Raw genomic sequence first — 24,382 nt, forward strand, 5'->3', positions numbered from 1 at the left:
GCCCTTGCACATAGGTAAGAGAGGCCAGGATGGCTTCCAATTCTGCTTCTCACCCCACGGAAACCTCCCTCTACGCACAGTGACTCATGGCTCAGCCTGCGGCCCAAACAGCAAGTCAGGAGCTCAACAAACGGCCAGAAGGGAGACGGTGCCTCTCTCCCTCTCTGGCAAATTTCGTTCTTTCATACTTATTGTCTTCGTCTCCCAGATGTCATTCAACTAAATAAAAATAAATGTTAGCACCATGAGGAGGCTGCGGTGACTCCAAGGCGCATACTAATTCACCCCGGTCTGTCTGCAGTGTGTTTTCAGATGCCAAGCCCAGCTCATTCCGTTTCTGGATCTCTAGAAACACTATTTATAACCCGGGCTGTCACCCCATTGGAGACGCTTTCTGTAAGTGATAACGAGCCTTGCCGAGTTTCTTCGTAAATCACCGTCCCCCCCCCCCCCCCCCCCGCATGCCATTAGCGTCATCAAGCCAGCCTGGAATACCTGCAGACGGGGTGGGAGCAGCAAAAAACAGTTTGCAGATGTCTGACAGCTAACCACAGAGGCTTCATAGGTTTGTTTTGTTTCCTTCTAGAATGAATCACTTGTCAAAGGAAATTAGGTTGATAACTTCCGTGCAGTTACGTTGATAAAAATTAACACTCGCAGCCACTGTGGGCATTTCCTTGTGGTGATGTAAGCGCATCTCCCTGCTGCTCCTTGCTATCCATCTGGGCAATACCAGCCTCCATCACTGAGCAGACACAATAGGGAGGCCTCTCTCACCCGTCTGGACATCGACACTTTAATTTCCCTGTTTTCCGTTTCTGTTCCCATCCTGCGACGGCCGGTTACAACGCCTCATAGCCGTTGATGACCTTGCTACTGGTTACAGCTCAGTGATCCCCCGAGGGCCCGATGTGGTTTACCTGGGGTCCAGAGCTGCATCAGGAGGCACACAGAAGCTGTCGCTGCTGCAAATGGCAGGCCCACAGCCACCTCTCCTGGAAGGCCGGGGCGGGGCACAGAGTGGCAATTCAAGCCCTGCACACGGAGGGACCTAATCATGTTCTAGAATGAATTGGCAGTCAAGTCAGTAAAACAACTGGCCTGATGAACGTTACAGTTTGCATCGGCTGATCTGATCGACCGAATCTGCAAATCGCCAAGCTCATTCTTTACGTCACCACAAACCCGAGACGTTTTTCCAGTGATGTCTGTATCAGTTTGGCTTTACGTACAAACCAGGATGACAGTTACTTTGACAGCTGTAAACTCAAATGAACAGGCTGGACAATGAAACCCTGTCTTTTCAGTCGCTCTATTCATAAATCTGCAATCAGCACTCGGGCAGTCATGGTATGCGCGTAAAACCAAACTGTACTCTCCAGAATATTCCTAGTTAACAGTCAGACTCCACGCTCGGCCCCCTTCTCCTCCCTCCATGACTCCATGCAGGATGCAGGCAAGGCTATTTAGAAAATATTTAAAAATATTTAAAAAATACTTAAAAATATTTAAATAAAAAAATATTTAGAAAATATTTTTAGATTCTTCACATACCTGAACAACCTCATAGCAGGAAATGTTATTTGACGCAATTTAATATCACCTTAGCTAACTTGGAGGGGAGTTTTTTGTCTTTATTTTTGTCTCTTAGTTTTGTGGAGTTTGGGCCTTCGTGGAAAAAAGCCAACAAAGCCTGGCACATACCTAATGAATTAACATATTGAGTTAAGCTAAGTCATAGTTTAGCAACATACAGAAGATAACCCACAGACTAAGGAGTTGGTTCAGTTCCTGGAAGATGATTTATCGTTTCTGAGGCAGTGCTTTGGGGGGTTGGTAAGAGCAAGGATGGACAACGAGACAAAGGGTGTCCGAGAATTTTGTTGCCTGGTGTAATAAATACAGAATTTATGATCATTTGGTTAAGAAACAGGGCTCAGTTTATCGCCACATACTAATCAGGAAGTATTTGAGATAGAAAACAACATGACACTAAGCTGTTAAAATTAAACGTCTTCAATCAGTCGTTACGCATAAATACTTCATTTGTCCTAATTATACGTGACTCTAAAGTAGCCGTTAACGCGAGCCGCCTGGACGTGCCCCGGCCTGTGTCCTGTTAGGCTGAACTTCCCGCCTGTGCCTCAAACATGGAAACGGGGTTTCGGAAGCCCCCCAAAATCCAAACTTACTTTTCTCCCCATTCATGTGTGTTATTTTTTTAAAAGACTTATTTATTTATTTGAGAGAGAGAGCAAGCAAGCGAGCGAGCAGGGGGCAGGTTTACGAGGTGCTCCCCTTGCTTCTTCCTGCCTCTTTTCAAACCAGGCTTTTGTTCCAGCTGTCTCCACTGCCCCCTGAAATAGCCCTTTCTGACAGCCCTTAAAAACGTTTATCCAACCCCCTCCCAAGCCTAATAAAGGGGTTAGGGCATCCAAGGAGACAAAGTCCGGTCAGACGTGATCATTCCAGTTAATTCAGTGAACGGTTGCCCGACACATAAAATAGCATACATTCGTCTGCTCTGACCTGGTCTAATGGATGGGATGAGGCTAAATGAATGATTTTAGCTCCTCGGAGTTATCCGTGTGTTGACTAGACACCTCACATTGCTGTCACTCATAACAGAGGATGACACTGTTTTCCTACTTTGGAGGCAAAGTGAGTTATCCGTAGTTAATATCTAAAATCAATCATCCAAAATTATGGTCAGAATAACATTGTGTTCTCGCTGAACAAACTTTTTTTTTTTTTAAATAATAAAAATACACAATTAAGTGCATTGACTAAGCAGCAACCATGCTTTGATCTTAGGGCCAGAGCATAAAGTAAGTGGGCAGGAAATGTTAGTCACTATTATCACTTTGCATTCATTAATTAATTTTATCCTCACAACTACTGTGGATTCAAAATCATCACATTTAGCAGATATATTAGTTTTAAAAAAATTTTAAAAATTAAAAATTGTTTTACATTTAAAATAATTTAAATTCTTTTGAATTTTATTAATATTAACTTTATTTTTTTATTTTTTTAAAAGATTTTATTTATTTATTCATGAGAGACACAGAGAGGCAGAGGGAGAAGCAGACTCCATGCAGGAAACCCGACGTGGGACTCAATCCTGGGCCCCTGGGATCCCGGAGCCAAAAGTAGACGCCCAACCATTGAGTCACCCCGGTGTCTCTAATATTAATTTTAATATTTGAAAATTCTATTTTAGTCATCTTAAAAATGGAATTATTATTTTTTTAAAAAATGGAATTATTTAGTTGACATACAATATTATATTAATTTCAGGTGTACCACATCTGTTGCCATTTGCATACACTACACGGTGCTCACCGTGATGAGTGTACCCAACATCTGCCACCTTACAAAGTTATTACAATATTATTGACTATGCTCCCTATGTTGTACTTTTCATTACTGTGACTTATTTTTTTAATAACTGGAAGTTTGTACCTCTTAATCCCTTTCACCTATTGTGCCCATCTACCTCCGACACCCCTACCTGCCTCTCCTTTGGCAACCAGTTTATTCTCTGTATTTATGAGTCAAATATATTCATTTTCTAGTTTATTAAATGTTATGCATAACATTTTTTACTTCATACTTTAAAAATCTTCTGGGATGCACATCTTCTTCCTTCCTTTGCTACACAGACTTTGTGCTAATGACTGAAATCTTATTTTGTGACTAGGGGACTTTGTTTTATGATTTGTGAGCAAAGTGAGTTTTCTCAGTATTACTTTAAATCATGCAATGATATTGCAGAAGATGAGAGAGACTGAGTCAACCCAACAGCATAACATTTTCTTGCCATTGCCTCTTTTTCGTAAAATGAATGAATATGTACATACATGTGTGTGATTAATTGAGGCTGTTGGTAACTCCAATTTGATCTAAAAATAGAGGTTGAGACTTCGTTCTCATTTTTGCAAATTTTTTGTTTTCTTTTTTTTTTTTTCAAATTATTGCCTATTTTTCTTGATGACATTTTCTTTTGCCAACAAAAAATTCCCATTTTCCCAGAAAACGACGGTACTACAGCCATAGTGACAAGTAGCCGCCAAAATTCAAACTGCTTGATAAAAGCAAGAGAGAGAATTCTATAGCCATGAAGCTATCAGAACTAGTTTTAAACCTATTTAATCAGCCAGCAACTGACCCCAGTGGCTGTGCTTCTTAAAAGCCAACAATCAGCATTAGCCTTTCACTTTGGGGAGTTAGCCAACAGGGACTACTGGGTTTGCTCCAGTGACCGGGCCTCTGAAAGTGGATCCATCACCACATCTCTCCTATGTAACTATGTTTCTCCAGTTGGCGTCACCCAACTCCTGCCTCTGATAGTCCCTCCATCCCCCAAGCCCATGCTTCTTGAATACCCTACATCAGATCGGTTGCCTACTTTTTCAGAGACTGTGCCCATCCAGCGTGACTGTCTCCTATTTAAGGGAGTAATAAATTCAGCTTTGTGGTTTGTTGTTTGTTTATTGAAGATTCGACATTTTATTGCTTCCTAATAACACTAAATTGTTGACTTGTCTCAAGACCTTTGGGCTTTCCTTTGTGTCCCTTTGTGGTAGACCATGTGGAACAAATGACAACTTGACCTTCTTAACTCCTTTAATTCCAACGGTCTTCTTTCTTAATTGATCATCTCAAGCATACGCTGTAAGTAGATGATTTATCTTCCTTGGGGCATTATCCACACGACCATAGCTATTCCAATTTCCACATAATGGCAGTTTAGACGTTCAGAGAGACCTCTCCCAGTACAGCACACCTAAAAGTGCTCTATCAAAACTTAATCTCTCACATCTTTAATAATGCATGGGCAAGCTGGGAGAAGTAAAAGAATTTCTCAGGGTCTTTCTAGAAACCTTGTGAAAGTACAAACCCAAAAAGCAAGGCAGTGCTAGAGTGTTTACCTTGTGGGTATCTGATAAAACCTGGTACCAATTTCCTGGGTTTTTAATGGGACCAATGCACAGGAACAGGAGACACAGCCTGAGCCCCAAGCAGGGAAAGGGGGTTAGGTCAAGTCAGGGTTCACGCATAAATCTAAAGTAGAGGGATCCCTGGGTGGCGCAGCGGTTTGGCGCCTGCCTTTGGCCCAGGGCGTGATCCTGGAGACCCGGGATCGAATCCCACATCAGGCTTCCGGTGCATGGAGCCTGCTTCTCCCTCTGCCTGTGTCTCTGCCTCTCTCTCTCTCTGTGTGACTATCATAAATAAATAAATAAAAATAAAAAAAAAATCTAAAGTAGAGGAAATTTTTCCTGCGAATGAAGATGTTGGCCACACATACCGGAGATACGGCCTTCCTCAACCTTGGCTTTCAGTGAATTGGAGGAAATTTCCACTTATAATTTCCAACCACAAGCCTGCTATTCACAAGAGTTGGGGAGCAAATTCCTTCTGCTTGTTGATCCTGGAAAATATAGTCATCTTGGGTAGGTAGTGCCCCCCGGAGGCAGGCAGATGCCAGTGCAAATACTCTCTAACCGTTGAAACTGTGGCCGCAAAAAGTCCCATAGGTAGACCCAGGAACAATCCATTATAAACCAAAGTCGGCAGCAAGAAGCGAAGCAGAGCAGTAGATGTGCAAAGCCAAGGGACATGAAAATGATCAGAAACAGGATAGGGACCCCATCTCCTTGATGTTCTAATGAAAGAAAGTGCTGAGGATAGAATGCAGAAATAAGGGATCCAAATTGACCAGGTAGATCTGAAAAGAACCGAGTAGAACCTCCTGATATGAAAAACACAATAACTTAAAAAAAAAAAGAAATAAAAATACAGTGTGCTCAGAGGAGGTGTTGAGGGTCCCTTTGTACCTGAAAGCATGGCAGGTGCCCCTGTGCACGCCTACAAGGCTGCCTTCGCCTTGGGGACAGTAGGAAAGTCAGGGACGCTGACACCAAAGGAAGGCTTCAGTGTCTGTGGCATCTGAGGTGACCCAATATTTGACTTCTGCTTCCCAGCCTGGAGAGGGAAGACAAAGTAAGATGACACGTGGGAGCCAGTACATCACCCCTGTAGCTGATGAGTTGGTTTTGGAGAGTGAGGCTTTCGTTTGTGAGCAGGCTGACCTCCTCGTCCAAGACTTCAGAATGAGGCCGGCTGTCACCCCGCGGGCGCAGGACAGCACGGGGCTGCTGCTCCCGGGCACGCCCGACAGGACCGGTCTTCCCCCCAAACCACCTGCCACGAGGCACAGTGAGTGCCACGGTGGCCACGAGAGGCAGAGCATGTGCCTGGGACATCCCATCTGCACGACAGCAAACTTTCAGGGCAGAAGAGGAGCATGTGGCCTTGGAGTCCACTCGAGGGGAGGTCATTCCCCACCCGAGAGGAGATGAGCAGGCTCTCGGCAGGAAGAGCCCTACTGCCACCCTCCTGGCCCTGCTCCCAATGCCCACCGTCTCTTGGGCTCCCCCTGGGATTTCCCAGGCCCTGCAGATTTTGCTCCCAGAACCCTCTGGAATGAGCTAGAGAGACGGACGTATGAATGAAATGACAGCCAAGGCTACCCTGAACCGCAGGCTGAGAGCGCGATCCTTCCATTTCCATTCCAAATTCTCATCAGCTACGCCCGTTCTGGAGTCTCTACCTCAGAGACGCTGAGACGAAGTTCCAGGGCAACATCACGGACAGAGCATGACAATCCAGCGCAGCGACACAGACGCCCCGATTCTGGCTCCAAACCTCCTAGTCTGAGCTTCCCCGCAGGAAATCGGAGCCGGGAGATTAAATCCCCTTGTAGGTTAAAGTTCAAATTAACTTAATTAAAGCTGAAGTTAATTGATTAAGTTTGAATTAACATCTGAAAGTTGGGATCCCTGGGTGGCGCAGCGGTTTGGCGCCTGCCTTTGGCCCAGGGCGCGATCCTGGAGACCCGGGATCGAATCCCACGTCAGGCTCCCGGTGCATGGAGCCTGCTTCTCCCTCTGCCTGTGTCTCTGCCTCTCTCTCTCTCTCTCTCTGTGACTATCATAAATTAAAAAAAAAAAAAAAAACATCTGAAATTTTTCCATGTGAGTCAAAAATGGAAAGATATTACGGTCCCCTCCTGTCTCAATTTCTTATTCTCCCTGCGTTAGCCGGAGGGGTCTTACTGGCTGCGTCAGTGGTTTTCAAGTTTCTCATCTCAGTGAGATTGTTAAGAACACCGAAGTACTTACCGAAGCTTATTATATTAGAAAGGAAAACCGGGATATTTAAGAATACCTATGAATTTGTTTAAACATAACAAAATAAACCCATTACAATTTCACAGTTAACATATATTTATTTAAAATAACTCTATTTTCTTTTCTTTCTCTTTCTTCCTTCCTTCCTTCTTTTCTTTCTTCTTTCTGCTTCTTTCTCTCTTCTTTCTTTCTTTCTTTCAAAATATTTTTATTTTATTTATTCATAAGAGACCTGGAGAGAGGCAGAGACCCAGGCAGAGGGAGAAGCAGGATCCCTGCAGGGAGCCCGACGTGGGACTCGATCCCAGGACCCTGGGGTCACGCCCTGAGCCAAAGGTAGATGCTCAATCGCTGAGCCACCCAGGTGTCCCAATAACTCTATTTTCTAAAACAAAAAATAGAGTGAAAAAGAGTGGCTTTTTTTTTTTTTTACATGTTTGCAGATTTTTTTAAATGTTTGGTTTAATAGGAGACATCTGGGTTCTTATCTCCACTTCTGCATTCAATCTGTTGCAATATGTTCTTTTGGTTGAAAAATCTGGGGGACTCCAGCCTGATACAGACACCTAGTTGGAGGAGACAGGTGTATTTTTCATACCTGTTTCAGATAATTGTGGATTTTCTTCTTTGGTGTTACACTAATGCTTGGTAGGCGCCAGTTTCTTAAAGGTCAGTTTCGGTGTGGAATCTGGATCCTTATCCTTGCACTTTTCATACTTTTGTTACATTAAAATCCACGGGACTCTCTTGAGTTTGAAAAGAATCCCTTTTTACCCCTGTGTAATTTTGTTAAAGTCATATTTTGGTCATTTGGAAAATATTGGTTCATTGTATTAGCCAGATCTCCTGGATGTTGACATGTTTCATTATTTGGTGTAAAAAAAAATCATATTTACCAGGCACCGGCTGGCTCAGTCGAAGGAGCCTGTGACTCTTGGTCTCAGGGTTGAAAGTTCAAGCCCCCATGTTAGGTGCAGAGGTTACTTAAATAAGTAAGTAAGGTTTAAAAAAAAACACATTCATTAATATTACCACCATCTCATCAGAGAAATCATTTAAGTTTTAGCTAATGGAGGTAGATACATATTTTTAAAAATTCTTATTTTTGCTGATAGCTCAACTTTTATCATCGGTGGCAATTACTGTCAGCTGTTTTCCTTGAACTGACAATCTCTGCTCATTTTTGAGCCAATAGTTGCCAAATACCCATTTGAATAACCACAGTAGTTCCTTTCAATAAAAAAAGATGTTTATTTACTTTTCTTTAAAAGGCCAGGGGTACCTGGGTGGCTCAGTTGGTTAAGCGTCAGCTCAGGTCATGTTCTCAGGGTCGTGGGAGCGAGCCCCGGGTCGAGCTCTGCCCTCAGTGCAGAGTCTGCTTGAGATTCTCTCTCTGTCTCTCTCTCTCTGCCCCTACCTCCTCAAATAAGTAAATAAATAAAATATTAAAAAGAGAGAGAGAGAGAATTCAGCTCTGAATTCAGACAACTGCACATGTGCTTGCCCTCCAGACAACCTTCCCATCTTGGTACATAGAGCAGGAATTGCACGTGGCTTTTGCATTTTGTCAAATAGAATAGGAAAAGGATGTGTGCTCAAGGGATAGGATTTAATACAGTTAATTTTTATGGTTTTGCCAGGGACATTCTCTTTCTTTCTTTCTTTCTTTCTTTCTTTCTTTCTTTCTTTCTTTCTTTCTTTCTTTCTTTCTCTCTCTCTCTCTCTCTCTCTTTCTTTCTTTCCAGAGGGAGCAGTGAAGGAGGGGAGAGGAAGAGAAAGACTCCCAAGCAGATTCTGCGTGGTGCAGAGTTCGTGTTCATGACCTGAGACCATGACTCAAGCCAAAATCAAGGGTCGGACGCCTAATGGTGGGGGCACCCGTGCGCCCCTGGCACCCCTGTGGCTCACAGGGACGTTCGTAAGGGAAGGCCCACCTTACCCTCACTGAGAAAATAGGTTCATGAAAGAAAAGAAATGAAAGGATCGTGACCTGTCAGAGGCCCTGGGGGTGCAGGGACCCATTGTCTGGGTCCGGGCCTGGGGCGCGCCTGGGCCACATCTGCCAGAGCATCGGAAGTGGTAGTCGCTCACTGAGCAGCCGAGTCCCTGTCCTTTGAAAGGGTTCAATGAGGTCATAGCCCCACCACCACCAGGGTCTCCACCCTGACCGCAGCCCCGCCCCCCCCACCCCCCCGTGGGGACAGCTGCCCAGCTCCGAGGCCTCTTGCAGCCCATGGGCTTTCCAGCCCGGGAGGAGCAGCCGCAGCAAGCAGCGGGGACCGGGCCTAACCTGCGGGCGGCTGTGCTGGCTTCCCTCTTCTGGACCGTGCTCCTTACCTGAAACCCATGAGCATATATTTGACTCCTCCAGATTTCTCTCCTTGTCCTCTTCCTGAGTTAAGGGGCTCATCGCACCAGATGTCGGGGTTCAGTGGTCATTCATGTCCCCCCAACCACGATCCCTCGCCTTGGCTGCAGGAGGTGCGGCCACTTCCCCAGCCGCGCGGCTCGAGGAGCGGGGAGGCCTGGAGGGGGTAGGACGGGGACAGAAGACACGAGTGTGTCCAGGTTCTCCTTCCCAGCTAAAGCATCGCACTGAGCTGCCCCCCACTCCCCCGAGGAAGAAGTCGGGGGCAGCCGGGCCTGGAATGTTTGATGCAGTTCCCTCCTTTTGACAGGAAGCGTCAGGAGAGCACGAACCCATTACCTTGCACACATCTTGGCTTTGCTTCTTACTATTTGTTTGTTATCCCTACTTGATTTTTTTAAGCTCTTATTTATTTATTAGAGAGCGAGAGAGCGAGCGAGAGCGAGAGCGCACAGCGGGGGGAGTAGCAGGGGTCAGGGAGAAGCAGGCTCTCACAGGCCAGGGAGCCCAGCGCGTGGGACTCAACCCAGGGCTCTGGGATCCAGACGGGAGCTGGAGGGCAGATGCTTAAACACCTGAGCCACCCAGGTGCCCCTGTGGTTGCTACTTTAACTTCTATAAACTACAGTTTTCTGGTTTTTAAGAATGGAGACCGTGATGGCTGCATGGAGGGATCATTGCATGGGTGAGGGATGCCATGGGCGGGGCTGGTCCGGGCAGCCACAGCCGGCGCGGAGGGGGGGGAAACGGCACGACGGGGTGCACGGCAGGAGGGGCGTGTGATGCATGCGACAGTAAAGGAGGAATCCGTGCTCTGAAGACCCCGGCAAATACGATTTCACTCTTGCCTGAGCTTGGTGGGAGGATGATTTCGGGAGGCGGATGGCTCTGGAGCTACGCTTGAAGATTCCTGCGAGTCTCTCTACCATGCAGTCCACTTGGTGAGCACATGGTCTCCGTCATCTGTCCCCTTAGAGGCCCTCGGAGATAGCCCCGTGCGCCACGGGAGGCCTGAATCTGTAAACCCAGATGGAGGAACATCACACACACACGCACACACGCACATGCACACACGACCCAGACGCAAGAGAAATGCGGAGGACGCATCTGCGAGCCAAGTGGTGACTCCCGGCAGCCGAGCGTCGTACCTGCAGGAGGGACTTGGCCAGAGGCGCCCACCTGAGATGCTCTCCTGGAAGCTGGAAGCGTTAGGGATGAAAATAAACAAGAGACAGGAGAACGGGAGCCCGGCGACTTAAGGCCTGCGCTCAGGGAGGGAGAGCACTTATGTGACCAGAGGAAAGGGGGCGAATTGGAGACCCTCCTGCCCAGGTGGGGGCCCAGGGGCCGGTGCCCGAGGTGGGCTGAAGAGTTTCCAGGGCGACCAGGGAGCAAAAGGAAGCGAGTGGTTTAGGAGCCTCCGCGCAGCCCTGGTTTCTGGTCAGGATGTTCCTTTCTGTATCTTTTGTGCCCGAGGTGTAAGGCCGCGGCGTAATCGCGTGAGGTCCGCGTGGAAAGCCGGCCAAGGGTGCGGGCCCACCTGGCCTCAGGCTGGAGGGGGACTGTGACGTGGCGCTCCCACAACCCACCAGGCATGTTGGCGCGTGGACGTGTTTTGCAGTTAAACTGAAGCTGGTTGAGGGAGACCAGTCGTGTGGTCGTGAGCCCTTGGGCCGCGGAGAGATGGCAGCGAAGGAACCGGGATCGCCGGGCCTCCGTCCGGGTGGAGGGTGGAGGCCTAGCTCAGGGCCCCACGGCCGGCCTCCCGGGCTCCTCGTCTGGAGGGAAGTAAAGCGCGACAGTGGTCTGGAGCTGGTGGCCGTGCGGCGCCCACGGAGGTGACTGAGCGCCCCAGGCCCCGCGCTCCCCGAGGCATCTTCAAGGTACGAATCAGGGGGGAAGTGGGGCGTAGGCGCGGGGTCAGGAGGGGGCTCCGGAGGACGCACTGGGTAAGGCAGCCGGCTGGCCGAGCTTCCCCGCCCGGGGAGCCCCCGAACACTGTGCTCCTGGCACACAGCGACACTGATGCCCCTGGGCCCCTGGCGTTTGGGAAGCAGGGCCTTGGGGCTTCTTTTGGCAACTTTTTTTTTTTTTATCATTCCCTTTTGCAACGAAAAAGGATGTTTCCAGAGAATTGACTGTGGTGTGGCCTCTGCTCTCGCCCTTTACTGGCCTCCTGGAGAGTCCACTCTGAGAGTCTTTTCTCTCCCTTTTTTAAAAAGATTTTATTTATTTATTCATGAGAGAGGCAGGGACACAGGCAGAGGGAGAAGCAGGCCCTGCGGGGAGCCCGACGCGGGACTCGATCCCGGGACCCCGGGGTCACGCCCTGGGCCGAAGGCAGACGCTCAACCCCTGAGCCCCCCAGGAGCTACTCGCAGAGATTCTTGGGTGGGATCCAAATCGGCTAAACCAGAGTCATTGCATTTCGTTCCCTGAAAGTAGCCTCGGCCTGGGAGCGCTTCTGTTGCTCAGCTTGGCTCCGGGGCCCCCAGACAGGTCCCGTTGGGCGCTCTAATCGCTGCCGGCTCGGCTCCGTGGTCTTGGGGCAACCTCCGTGGGTGTCCTGTTGGAGCGTAAAGCACGCTGGAAAATGCACATTCCTCTCTGTTTTTTTATTAAATGATGCATTAGGAACATGCTCCTCATAATCCTGATTTGAGTGCAAATTGCTCTGTTCAGTTAATTATCCTCTCTGCATCCCCAGTCGCCCTTCCACCTCCTGCGCCCGTCCCCCCATCAAGTGGCAGACACTGTGCCCTGTGACAGATAACAAGTTGATAGGAATTTGGCTAATTGGGTGTCTGGGGCAGCCTCATGTCCACAGACCAATTCTCGCTCACTCGGGAAATTATACCGTGAAGCAAATTGGCGGTTAAAGTGACCACAGCATCCTGAGATGACCTCGTGTTCTAGTTGTTTCCATGAGGCCGACATGCCACCCGAGCTCCCAAGGAGACAACCGAGTCCATTTGGCCCAATTCCTCCCCTAGGGGCGAATTCTTCCTGGGGGGGGGACGAGGTGATGACAGGGTCAGAGCACCCAACAGGAACCCTGCTGGCTGAGAGCGTCCTTTCATGAGGCACCAGGCGGTGGGGGCGCCGTGGTTGCTGGGGCTCCGAGGCTCGGGACCGCAGAGGCTTCCGTCAGCCCGGGTGTCACCAGGTGCCGTCGGGGAGGGCTCCTAGCCAGGACGTGGGGTGTAGGGGCGCCGCTGGCCCTGCGAGTCCTCCTTGTCCTGGAGGCATCTGCTGGACGCAGCAGCGTGGGCTCGTGTCCCCGGGGAGCGGGAGGCCAGTGGACAGCGGGCCAGGCTGCACCTGTGGATGGTAGCTGTGCCTGCAGACAAGGAGCTGCACCTGTGGACAAGGAGCTGCACCTGTGGACAGTGAGCTGCACCCGCAGATGGTGAGCTGCACCTGCTGACGGTGAGCTGCTCCTGCAGACAAGGAGTTGCACCTGCGGACAGTGAGCTGCACCCGCAGATGGTGAGCTGCACCCGCAGATGGTGAGCTGCACCTGCGGACGGTGAGCTGTGCCTGTGGACAATGAGCCGCGCCTGTGGACGGTGAGCTGCGCAGAGGCGGGCTGTACCTGCCCAGGTGCACCGGCATGGGCAGGCTGCCTGGCTCCTGAGAAGCGAGCTCTGACTGGGTCGCGGCCCCTCCGCAGACACGGGAGGAGGTGGGAGGAGGCCCAGTCGCAGCAGCCAGTCGAGAACCCACAGGTCAGTGAGGAGGCTGTGGCGCTCTGCTCAGCGTCCCCACGGAGCCGCGTTCCAGACGCTGCAGAGGCTGCAGAGACGACCCGGTCCTCACCGCAGGCCACCACTGTCTGCATCTGGGGTGGGGAGGTGGCCCGGCTGCGGGGCACGCATAGGGTGACGGCGAGTGAAGCCTGTCTCAGAACAGGTGCCGGCCCAGCTGCAGCGTTGCCGTCGCTGTCACTGCCAGCCTGTGCCGGGTGTGTCTCAGTGGCTATGGCCAGGCCGGCTCTGGTCAGGGCTGAGGGGCTGGAGGGACTGGGGGGGCTGGAGGGACTGGGGCTGGAGGGGCTGGAGGGACTGAGGGGCTGGAGGGGCTGAGGGACTGGGGGGGTTGGAGGAGCTGAGGAACTGGGGGGACTGGGGGGGCTGGAGGGGCTGAGGGACTGGGGGGACTGGGGAGGCTGGAGGGGCAGAGGGACTGGAGGGGCTGGAGGAGAGGGCTGGGGGCCGGCACAGAGGAAGCGAGGCCGCTGCGCATGGCTCAGCACCACTGTCAGGTAGGCTTGCTGGCTCCCAGGGGGTCAGGATTACTATAAAGCGAACCCGCCAGAGGCCAATGTGGCTGCAGTGAGCCAACGGGGCGTGTGACCATGAAGAGGGCGGTGGAGGTGGGTCCCCAGGGCTCAGCAGGTCACTGTGAAGGCAAATACGCGGAAGGATCTCGTGGCCTCAGTAAACTGACTGCTTTCTTGGCCTGGGGGTCACTGTCGAGGACAATTGGGGGGTTTGTGCTTAGAGTCCTGGGGACACACTTAGAACTTGCTCCTCTACCCACTTACTATTTGGTTCACTATTCTGTGACCGATGGGATAAGTCCTGGGGGTCCTCCTGAGCCTGTTCTTTTTGTTTGTTTTGTGAGCCAACAATACTTTAACACCAATAAAGGGAAAAATGAAAGGAAAACATGGTCCGTGATCCACCACCTGAGCGAAATGATGACCTTGATTTTAGCACAGTTTAACCTGGAAGCTCTTAAGTGGAATGGGGACAAGAGTGTCTCCTTGCAGGGCTGCTGGTGACGCCGAGTCCCTTTGGCTGGGAGGGGGGGTCCCGGCTACAGAGCCCCTCTGGACCCGCCGCAGAGGCTGGTGGCGCCCGTGTGGGAGGACAGGCGAGGTCCGTGGCTGGTTCTGGGGATAAGCAGGTGCGGCTGTGACAGGCCAGGAAGGCCCAGGGCAGCCAGGTTGCTGGGTGGAGGACAAGCCACCAAAGGGGAAACACGTCAGCATAAGGTCAGGGGAAAACTGGGGATCCCTAGTTGGTGAGGGGGTGAGGGGGATTGTGCCTGTGGCCCCAACATTGTCTCCCACTCCCGTTTGAGGTCCCCTCCACCAGAGAACATGCAGAGAGAGGTGGCTGGGTGCTGGGGACAACTCAGGAAGGCAGAGGACAGAGCAGTGGAGTCAGCCTCCCAGGGGCGGTCCCTGTGGCTCCGGGGCCGCTGGGGCCATCCCAGCCCAGGATGCCTTGTGCAGACCCGACCCCAGGGACGCCCCCGAGCCCCGGGGCACTGGAAGGCCTGTGAAGCGTACTTGGCTGCGACCTCGGGAGTCCCGTTAAATGATGAGTCAAGGTGACCCACACCACTGGGCCTGGCACACAAAGGACGCTCAGGAAAACGGAAGTCCCTATTCTTCTCCCCATGTTTGCTTCTTCTATTTGAAATTAAACAGAAGCCAGTGCCATTGCCCAGGCGGTCCCTGACTGCGAGGGACAATTCTGTGACAAAAGGAAAGTGCAGGCAGAGGACTATGGGGGATCCAAGAGCATGTGATCACGTGATCGTATGGCCCCATGATGAGGGTAAGCTTCTCGGGTGATGATACGGTCGCGGGGTCAGGGTGGGCTTCACGGGGGGGGGGGGAGGATGGGGCCTGAAGGTAGGAATAGGGTTTCAGCACACTGGGACGTTGGGAAGCCCATTGCAGGTGGCAGACCCGAAGGGAAGGCGTGAACCCTCTCGGTAGACTGCAGGGGTGCAGGGGGCCGGTGGTGGGTGAGATGAAGGGAGGAAATCCTGGGGGTCCTGCTGGGACAAAGGCGGAGTTTGAACAGAACTTAATGGGAAACTATGTTCGTTTTTAGAGACGAGGAAGTTAGATTAATGCAGATGACTCCAGGGGAAAAAAAAACCATGGAGTAGAAATGCGCGTCTGGCGTAGAGTGTGGGGAGGCCCAAGAGGCGGGCAAAGCTGTTTGGAGCCCACGCATGAGCGTGAAAACTAACATCCGGCGGGGCATCCACTGGGTGCCAGGTTCCCTCATCCCTGCCGATAGGGTAAGTAATTCAGTCGAAGTCACGGAGCTGGCTGGCAAAGGGGCATTGCTGGGATGACAGGTGCTGGCGGCCTCGCTTCTAGAAGCTGCGAGAACATTTGCTCTGTGCCGCTACTGGTGGAAGCGACGATGGCCCGCATTCAGGGGCAACAGAAGAGATGGCGGGCAGGGAAAGGGTTGGAGAAGATGCATGAAGTCGAAGCTTCACGATTTGGCAAACAATTGCCCAAAGGAGGGTGGGAAAAGTCCAGGGGAACGCCAAGGTTCCCAGTACGGGCAACTGGGAAATAGTGGACCTACAGCAGAAACAAGGCAATCACCGCAAATCTGATTTTGGGGGAAAGCTGTTGGACATGAGCTGCTGAAGAGAGTAGGCAGTGTGTCTTAGCTCTGGCGGCACACTGGACTCCCCTGCGTGGTTACTGGGCGTGTGGATCCCGGCTAGACTGACCACTGGGCATTTCCCAGGTGCTGTCGGGGCTGAGAACCCCTTCACTGGGAGAAATCTTAGGCTCTGATGCTCCCAAGAAATTTAAGAGCTGGAGAGAAATATCTGGAAGCCAGTTGCACAGAAGTGAGAATTGAAGTCATGGGATTGGGCAAGAGCACTTGGGAGAGTAAAGAAGAAATAAATGGAGGCCTGTCATTGTCTCCAAGGGAATTGGGGCAAACAGTATGAAAGGATCTTGACAAATCCTTCACCAGTTGTAGGGGAGCCGCTCAGAACCTGAGCTACGTTCACAAGGGGAATAAAGGAAGAAATGAAGGATCAGGTTTGGGAAATCTGGATCCTACCGTCGATACTACCTGGTGGTGTGACCCTAACTATTCACTCATTCGACAAACTATTACTGGGCACCTGTTATGGGCCAGGCGTTGACCCCGGGAGTGGGACCGTCGCGGTGAAGGGACTGGAAGTCCTTGCCTTCCTTGAGTTTACATATTAGTTAAAGATTGGACTAGCTCGGTTCTCAGATGTCTTCTTCCCTATGGAGAGTGGGGAAGTGGGGGCGCAACAACTCTTGATCTCAGGGTTGTGAGTTTGAACCCCGTGTTGGTTGGGTGTAGAAATTACTTAAGCGCACGCGCACACACACAAGAATGGGGAGGTGTCAACCTCCAGCACGCCCAGGAAGAGTGGTAATAGAGGTAATGGGGATGCAAGTAACCACCTGGGTATGTTCTAGGCTCATGCCCCCCTTCTCCACCCTGTTCTGGGCCCTGGCAGGCGATCTGAGTGGGACACATCGATGAGGATCTTGTCCTCCAGAGTTGAGGTGACTTTGATCAGTAGGAGTGGGCATTGCTGGGAGATGGGAGTGGGAGGTCCGGGCCCTCACTGCTTCAGCTCTCCCCCCACGAAGTCACCATGGATTTGCTGTGTCCCTCTCCTAAAGGCTATCAGCCCAGCGGGTGGTGGCTGTCACGTCCTGTCGGGACCTCGTAACTGCTTCTTCCCCTTGCCCAGGTAAGTCTTAGAATGTGATACGACCCTGGTCCTCATGCACTCCCCCGTGGACTCTGCCCTGGGGACTCTGCCCACATCTTTGCCAGCACAGCCTTGCTGAGTCCTCCATGTCACCCGTGTGGGTGCGCCATTGGTTTCCATGTGAGTTTTAATACAACCCTCTGTGCTGACTGTCAGAGCACATGGATGGCCAATACAACTTTTTTTTTTTTTTTAAGATTTTATGTATTTGAGAGAGAGAAAGAGCACACGTGAGGGGAGGAGAAGAGGGAGATAAACAAGCAGACTCCATGCTGAGTGTTGAGCCTGACGTGGGGCTCAATCCCAAGACCCTGAGGCCATGACTAGAGCCACAATCAAGATCATGTGCTTAACCGACTGTGCCCCCAGGAGCCCCCCAGGCCAACTTTTGAACTACTATGATGTATAATTCTTTTCACCAGTGGAGATGGCTTTCATTTATTTACTGGGTCCTTACGAACAGCATTTGGAAAGTTCTCCAAATACTCTAGCTTTGCCACTAGGAATCCTTTCCAATTTCAGACCTGAATGTACTTAGAATCAATTAAGTTTTCTCTCCCTTTTGCTCACTTATAGAACCAGACTTTCAGCAGTCTCTGGCTTGACTCTCCCTGCAGAAAAAAATCAAAGAGGGAAAAATATCCTGGAGCTTGATGATGGTGGAATGAGGAGCACGGACACTTAAGGAAGAAGTGAGGGGCATCCCTTCCTGGTTGCAGAAGAGAGGAACTTCTGGCCTCATCTCTGTGCATCTCAAACACGGCCGCACATCGGGGGCACTTGGTACGTGAGCCCCCCCCACCAGAGATCCTGGTGTGGCTGGTCTGGGGGTTTGACTGAGCAACCCTCCAGCAACGCTCCCTGAGCTGTGTCTAACGAGAAGTCAAGATTTTAAAAAAAAAAAAAAAAGGCGAGCCCTGCTAGCAACATTAAACGCTGGTGGATTCCCAAATTTACCATCTTGTTCCACGTCTTTGCTTATGTTACTCCTGGCTGTTCATTTCAACGCGTCTTCCCCTTGGAAGCCTTCCCTGATTTCCTTGGCCAGGGCCTCTCCTTTGCTATTATAGCATCGTCTGCTTTGTTCTGGATGGGTCTAGAGATGTGTCTACATCCAGACAGGGCATGTTTATCCTTTAAAAATACATATATCTATTTTTGCTTGGCAGCGTCTAGTCCCCTTGTCTAGGGGGAATCCTCCACTGTACATTAGAGGAGGCCTCGGGCAGATCCTCGCTAGCTGGGACTTGGAACTTTTAATCTCGGGAGCCTAACAACACCCCGGTGAGAACTCAGCGCTCTCACTGTCCGGGGGTGGTGACGCTGGTGGGAGCCTTCAGGGCGCCCCAGAACATGCTGTCACACGACTGACCCGGCTGCAGTGCTTTTCAACACGCTTTCGGCAGCGGTAGCCTCTCTTGGTTCCACTCTGGGTGTCCAGCTATTCTGCTGATTCCTTGAGCCATTCAGTACCCTTTTTAAAAAAAATATCCTCTTTCAGGTCCCCTGGGTGGCTCAGCGGTTGGACACCTGCGTGACCCCAGGGCCCTGAGATCGAGTCCCGCATCGGGGTCCCCACATGGAGCCTGCTTCTCCCTCTGCCTGTGTCTCTGCCTCTCTCTGTGTGTCTCTCATGAATTAATAGGATATATATATTTTAAAGATTTTATTTATTTATTTATTTATTTATTTATTTATTTATTTATTTAAAATAGCCACAGTGGTTTCCGTCACTGGCAACGGGGAAGACTAGGCAATATTCTTCCCAACCAAAACCCTCAGCTTCTCAAGGCTGTGGGCACGTATTGGTCTTTAGTAGCCAGGGTCTGGAGCTTGATGCACTCACCACCCACGATGGACACCTGGACAACGGACACATTTCATAGCCGTGCAAGAAACCATTACGTTGGGGGAAGAAGACTCTCTCCTGCTCCTAAATCTTGATATAAAAACGACAAACTATCAGAGACTACCCCGGATGCTCTGTTTTCCAAAGATCTGTAACGTCTCTCATTTTACACAGAGCCACTCTGTCACACAGGATACAATAGTTACACCATCAGCATAATTTTTGTGCGTGTAGTCTTTAATCTTTTAAAGGTGCTGAATTAAAAAAAAAATCTCTGGAGTCTGGTGTCATTACTCCCGGCCCAAGGTGGGATGCACGGAGCCTTTGCAGATGCTTGTCACAGGCAAAGACACACCGTCCGCCCTCGGCCTCTTGACTTCTCTCTCATTCTCTCCATCGCCCTCCCTCCTCCCGTCCCCCCTCCTCCACTTGCCGTGACAGATTGTGGACTTCACAGCTGCCACCGCGGAGTCCCAGACTCCTGGCTCCCTGAAGGCACCACATCCTGCTAGACTGCACACTCATTACAGGATGTGCTGAGTCCAGACATCCACCGTCAACACCAAAGCTTTATCTTATGCCCACAAGACCCACAGTGCACATCATCTCGACGAAAAGTTCTCAGGCTGGGAACAAGGGGAGGCAGAGAAAATAAATGCATGACGATCACTCTCTGCTCTTAACTGCATTTGTTTCCACCACACAGTGCTCACCTCTCTCTCTCTCTCTCCCTCCCACCTTCCCTCCTTCTTTCCCTCTGGTCTTCCAGGTCTGTTTCAGATGGGGAGGCGGGCAGGACGGGAGGCGGGGGAATAGCCATTGGTGGGTAGCACTAAGGAAACAGGCGAGGGGTGGGGGGGATGGGGTGGAGAGAGAGAGGCGAAGATGAAAAGTGGCAAGAAGGAAAGCAAAGCGAAGCCTACCCACTAGGTTAAGACGTTAGACGTCAGGGAAAGGCCTGAAGTCTGCCAGGATCTGCGGTCAAGGAACAAGGGAGCGACTGGAGGAATCTTTTTAAGGGAATTCTTTGATGAGCAAAGCACAACGTTTATCTTCCACTTGATTTTCTTCTCATCCTCCTCCAGCCCTGAGCAACGGAGCAGTGACCTGTGCACATCATGACACCAGCAACCGGTGCGATCTTGCTCTTCCGTCCTAAGCGTTGATCTTCACCCAACGCTACAAGGAGGTTTCTCAAACCCTCACTTACAGAAGCAGTTGGATTACGTTGGGGGAAGAAGACTCTCCTGCTCCTAAATCTTGATATAAACACGACAAACTATTAGAGCCGACAGGCCATAAAATCACTTAATTCTACTCTTCCCTTTACAGATAAAGAAACGAGATGCAGACATTTTGAGTACACAGCTGTTTGACAGAAGAGCTCAGAATAGAGATGTTTCTACTGAGTCATGATAAGAGCGGAGAGGAGCCTTTAGTCAAAGAGGAAGAGAAGATGATTAGGTTGGGGAAGCTCATGTTAATAATTTATTCTGTATTTGTGTTGTTCAGAATTTGAGGATGCTTTTTGATAAATTATTCATGGTGGAAGAAGGTAAAGAAAGCATCAGATGTCCTAGTACGTCCGATCTGACCCTTTGGGGAAGAACCGTTTCCTTGGCCCATCAAGGGGCTTTGGATGTGCCCAGGGAGCACCTGCTGCAGATGTGCTGAGGCGCACATCTGGGAAATAAAGGAGCCTGGAGGATGGTGGACTCTGCTTGGGAGTGAAACAGTCCACCTCACGTTCTGTCCGATTCTACGTCCGTATGTAGCCCGGGCACTACTCGGCTAAGGTTAACAATTGACCACAGAGCGATGGAAACATGGATTACAACCTTGAAAACAAGTTATAAGTCTTTTGAGAAACAGTGGGTTTTTTTAAATAAAAGAATGGAAATTGATTGAACATGGGCAGCTGGTCGGGCATAATGTCGAAAATCATGATGTGAATATATATTTTCTTTCTGCCTTTTACGAGATGTCCTCTTCAGTTGGCCCAAACTAAAGGCAGAAATTCCAGGGCGGCATTTGTGGATTTCTGCTTACGTAGGTGCCCAAGGTTCTGGAATGAGAGAATGGCACGAAATCTTGGGGTTGAGTGAATTATATATACATAATATATATTTGGAAGGGAATAGACAAATGTCTATACATAATAATACCACTAAGCTAGTAGAGTTTCTCTCTTTAAAATGGAACATGGGCAGCGGGGTGGTAGTGCCATTTCTGAAAGTGAGCTATAATTATATTTTATCTGTAGGTCTGCATGACAAATGCAAGTAGTAATTCAGCTGGTTTGCTCCGGCCTCTGTGTCCACCCAGCCCCCCATTGTACCCGACCGTCCTCCCTCACTCCCCCAACCAGATCAATGAATCTGTGAATACCGAGTTGGAATTCAGCCAGGAATATCTGAAAATGCCGTCTCACGTTGCCTGAATCTATAAGGAGGAAATTATTCAGACGATTGATGCTCCTTAGGGCAGAACATTAAATTGATCCTTTGGCAAGGAATAGCTCATGCAACTTAACACAGCAATTCCCATAAATACCCGTGTGATTGTCAACCAGGAGTAAGGTTTACCTATTTCTCAAAACTAGACAAGAAGCAGTTGTGTGCACATTTTTGTGTAGTTGTTATGTTCAATATGTGTGTATCTTGACCCGCTCAGACCAACCACCACATAAATCACGTTAAATGAAAGCGCTTTGTCAAGCATGCGCTGGGCGTGATGAACGCTTCCATTGTAAGTCTTTGTTTTCAAGTACGTACCTTTCAAGTAAAATTATCCTCTGGACTGACATTTCTTTTTTTCTTTTTCTTGGCTAAGTGGAATTCTTTTCTCAACAGAAAGTTTTATTATATTCCCCTCTGTGACACGACTGTATTTTAACAGTTTAAGCTTGAGGAAAGTATATTTTCAACTATCGCTTTCTTATTTTGAACCTAACGTATTTGTAAAACTTTTCTCTCCCAGTATGGCATTTCTGGCATTAATTTGTTTTTTCATACATTCATCTATTCACGCCTTCAGGAGATACTTGGCTGCCTGCCTTGCGTCAGACCCAGTGTTCTAAGTAGTAGGCGTTCACTAGTAAGCCAAGTGAACACGGTCCCAGGTATTGATAAAGAAAAATTAAAGCCCCAACTCAGGCTCCACGCTCAGTGGGGAGTCTGCTTCTCCCTTTTCCTCTGACCCTCTCCTCTCTCTTTCTTGAATAAATATGTGAAATCTTTAAAAAAAATTAAAAAGATGGGATGCCTGGGTGGCTCATTTGGTTAAACATCTGGCTTTTGACCTCAGCTTACGTCTTGATCTCAGGGTCATGAGTGTCAGCCCCACGTCTGGCTCCGTGTTGGGCGTACAGCCTACTTAAAAAAAAAAAAAAAGAGTAATTCAACAGGTAAGCGAGGCATTGGGTAAGAGCGGCATTTTAGGGTTGTCGGGGCAGACTTCCCTGGGGATGTAACATTTGAGCAGGGACCAGAATGAAGTAAGAGAGGAGCCAAGCCGATGTCTGAGGGGCAGACAACACGTGCAAAGACCTTGAAGAGAGAACGTGCTGGGCACTTCCACATAATATGTGCATGGTCTCCTCTTTACCTTTTGAAAATGTCTTCTTTCAGTACTAACTCTGAGTTACCGGCCTTGTGGAATTCAATTGCTCCCTGATTTTGAATATTATGCCTGTTCCGCTGACCATTAGTTTCAGTACACGTGGCTGTTGTACCATGTGAGAAACAGATATTCCGCATTTAGAGAAAGAACGTTGGCATGGGCTTGCCCTGGCAGGGCTGGTAACCGAAACGAAGAGATGAATAATTAAAGCCTTTGTGGCAACGATTGCAGAAGGTTTCTGAAAATGTTTCATATGAAAAGAGTTAAAATAACACTTTCTTCCAATCATTGTCGAGCATTTAAAGATCTGGCTGTGAAAGGCTTCGCTGGGTTTGGGGAGAGACAGCTCCCCCCTTCCCTCCCCACCCCAATAACAAATGAGCTAGTTGTTCATGTTACTCCATGGATTTCTAGGTGTTGGTGAATGAAATAGAAGACGGGCGTCAGTGGCTCAGGGAAGAGGGCTTGACGGGCTCAGATCGTTCTATCCTCGAGACCAAGTTCATACGATGGGACAGCTGGCAGCGATGTGACCAAAGCAAGCCACTGGGTTTGTTAGATCTTACCTATTCTTTGGTTGCGCGTGCAGCTGTTGAGCCATCTAGCTGTCGTCCTCTTGGGGCCAGTACCTCTGCCCCCGTGCCCATCACAGACGTCACGTCTCCCCCTTCCCTAAAGATCTTAGCTCCTGACTCACTCCCACCACGAGGACTCCAGGCTCCATTCTTGGGGATTTCAGTGCCAACAGAGCCTCTCAGTTCCTCTACTTTCATGAGCTAATGGTCTCGTCTTCCTCTATCTCAGGGCCCCTCAACTCCTTCCTTGTCTTTCACTTATCACTGCTGCACCTGTCCCACATCCTACCTTTGTAACGCTCTCCCTCTAGGACTCTGGTCCCTCCAACCCAACAACGCTGCTACCCTCAAGGCTTCTACCATCTTGTCACGGTCCCTTGCCTCCCTCGTGTCCTAACTTTGCTCCTTCACCTCCAGGACCTGTCATTAAAATCATCCTTTGCCTGACTCTTCCGCTCCTTTGTCCTTCTCTAAAGTAATAGCATTTCCTTGTCTACCTGAGCAGAGCTAGAGCGATTGGTGGCACTCGGGATTCGTGTTTGCTGACATCAAGTAGTCCGTGTATGCTTGTTGACAACCCGGCTGCTCCCCCTGGTCACCCACCCTCCTCTTTAGGTGAAAATCTCAACCCTTCTCCTCTCTTCTTGGACCTCTACATCTCAGCTGATGTATTGCCTTCCTGAATTTTCTTGACAAGACTTGAAGTAACCAAAGGAGAACCACCGTAGCTCTCATCACCTCCCATCTCCCCAAGCGTGCACCCATGTAATCTTAATTCTCTTCTCCTATTATGGATGGGCCAACTCTCTGAGAATATCTCACCCACTGGAGCACACTTGTGGACATTGCTCCAGCAATTTTAAATCCTCTCTAATACGCCAGCAATTTCCCCGGTCTACTGGGACATGACCATCCACACACAGGCATGCTCCTATTTCTCTATTCTTAGGAAAAGGAAAAAGAAATCCCTTGAGCCTATTTCACCTTCCAGCGACTGCTCTATTTCTCTCCTTTCCTTTACAGGAAAACTTCTAAGGAGTCTAACTCTTGGTTTCAGCTCAGGTCCTGATCTCATGGGTCAGGGGGTTGAGCCCTACGTCAGACTTCACGCAGGGACTCTGCTTGAAGATTATCTCCCTCTGCCATTCCTGCATACACTCCTTTTCCAATTTTTCTCCTCCAATTGAATGGATTTTAGCCAGATTTTCATCCCTTTAAAGGTCCCAAAATTACTCCT

This window comes from Vulpes vulpes, chromosome 4, assembly GCF_048418805.1.
Source record: "Vulpes vulpes isolate BD-2025 chromosome 4, VulVul3, whole genome shotgun sequence".
NCBI classification, from domain to species: Eukaryota; Metazoa; Chordata; class Mammalia; order Carnivora; family Canidae; genus Vulpes; species Vulpes vulpes.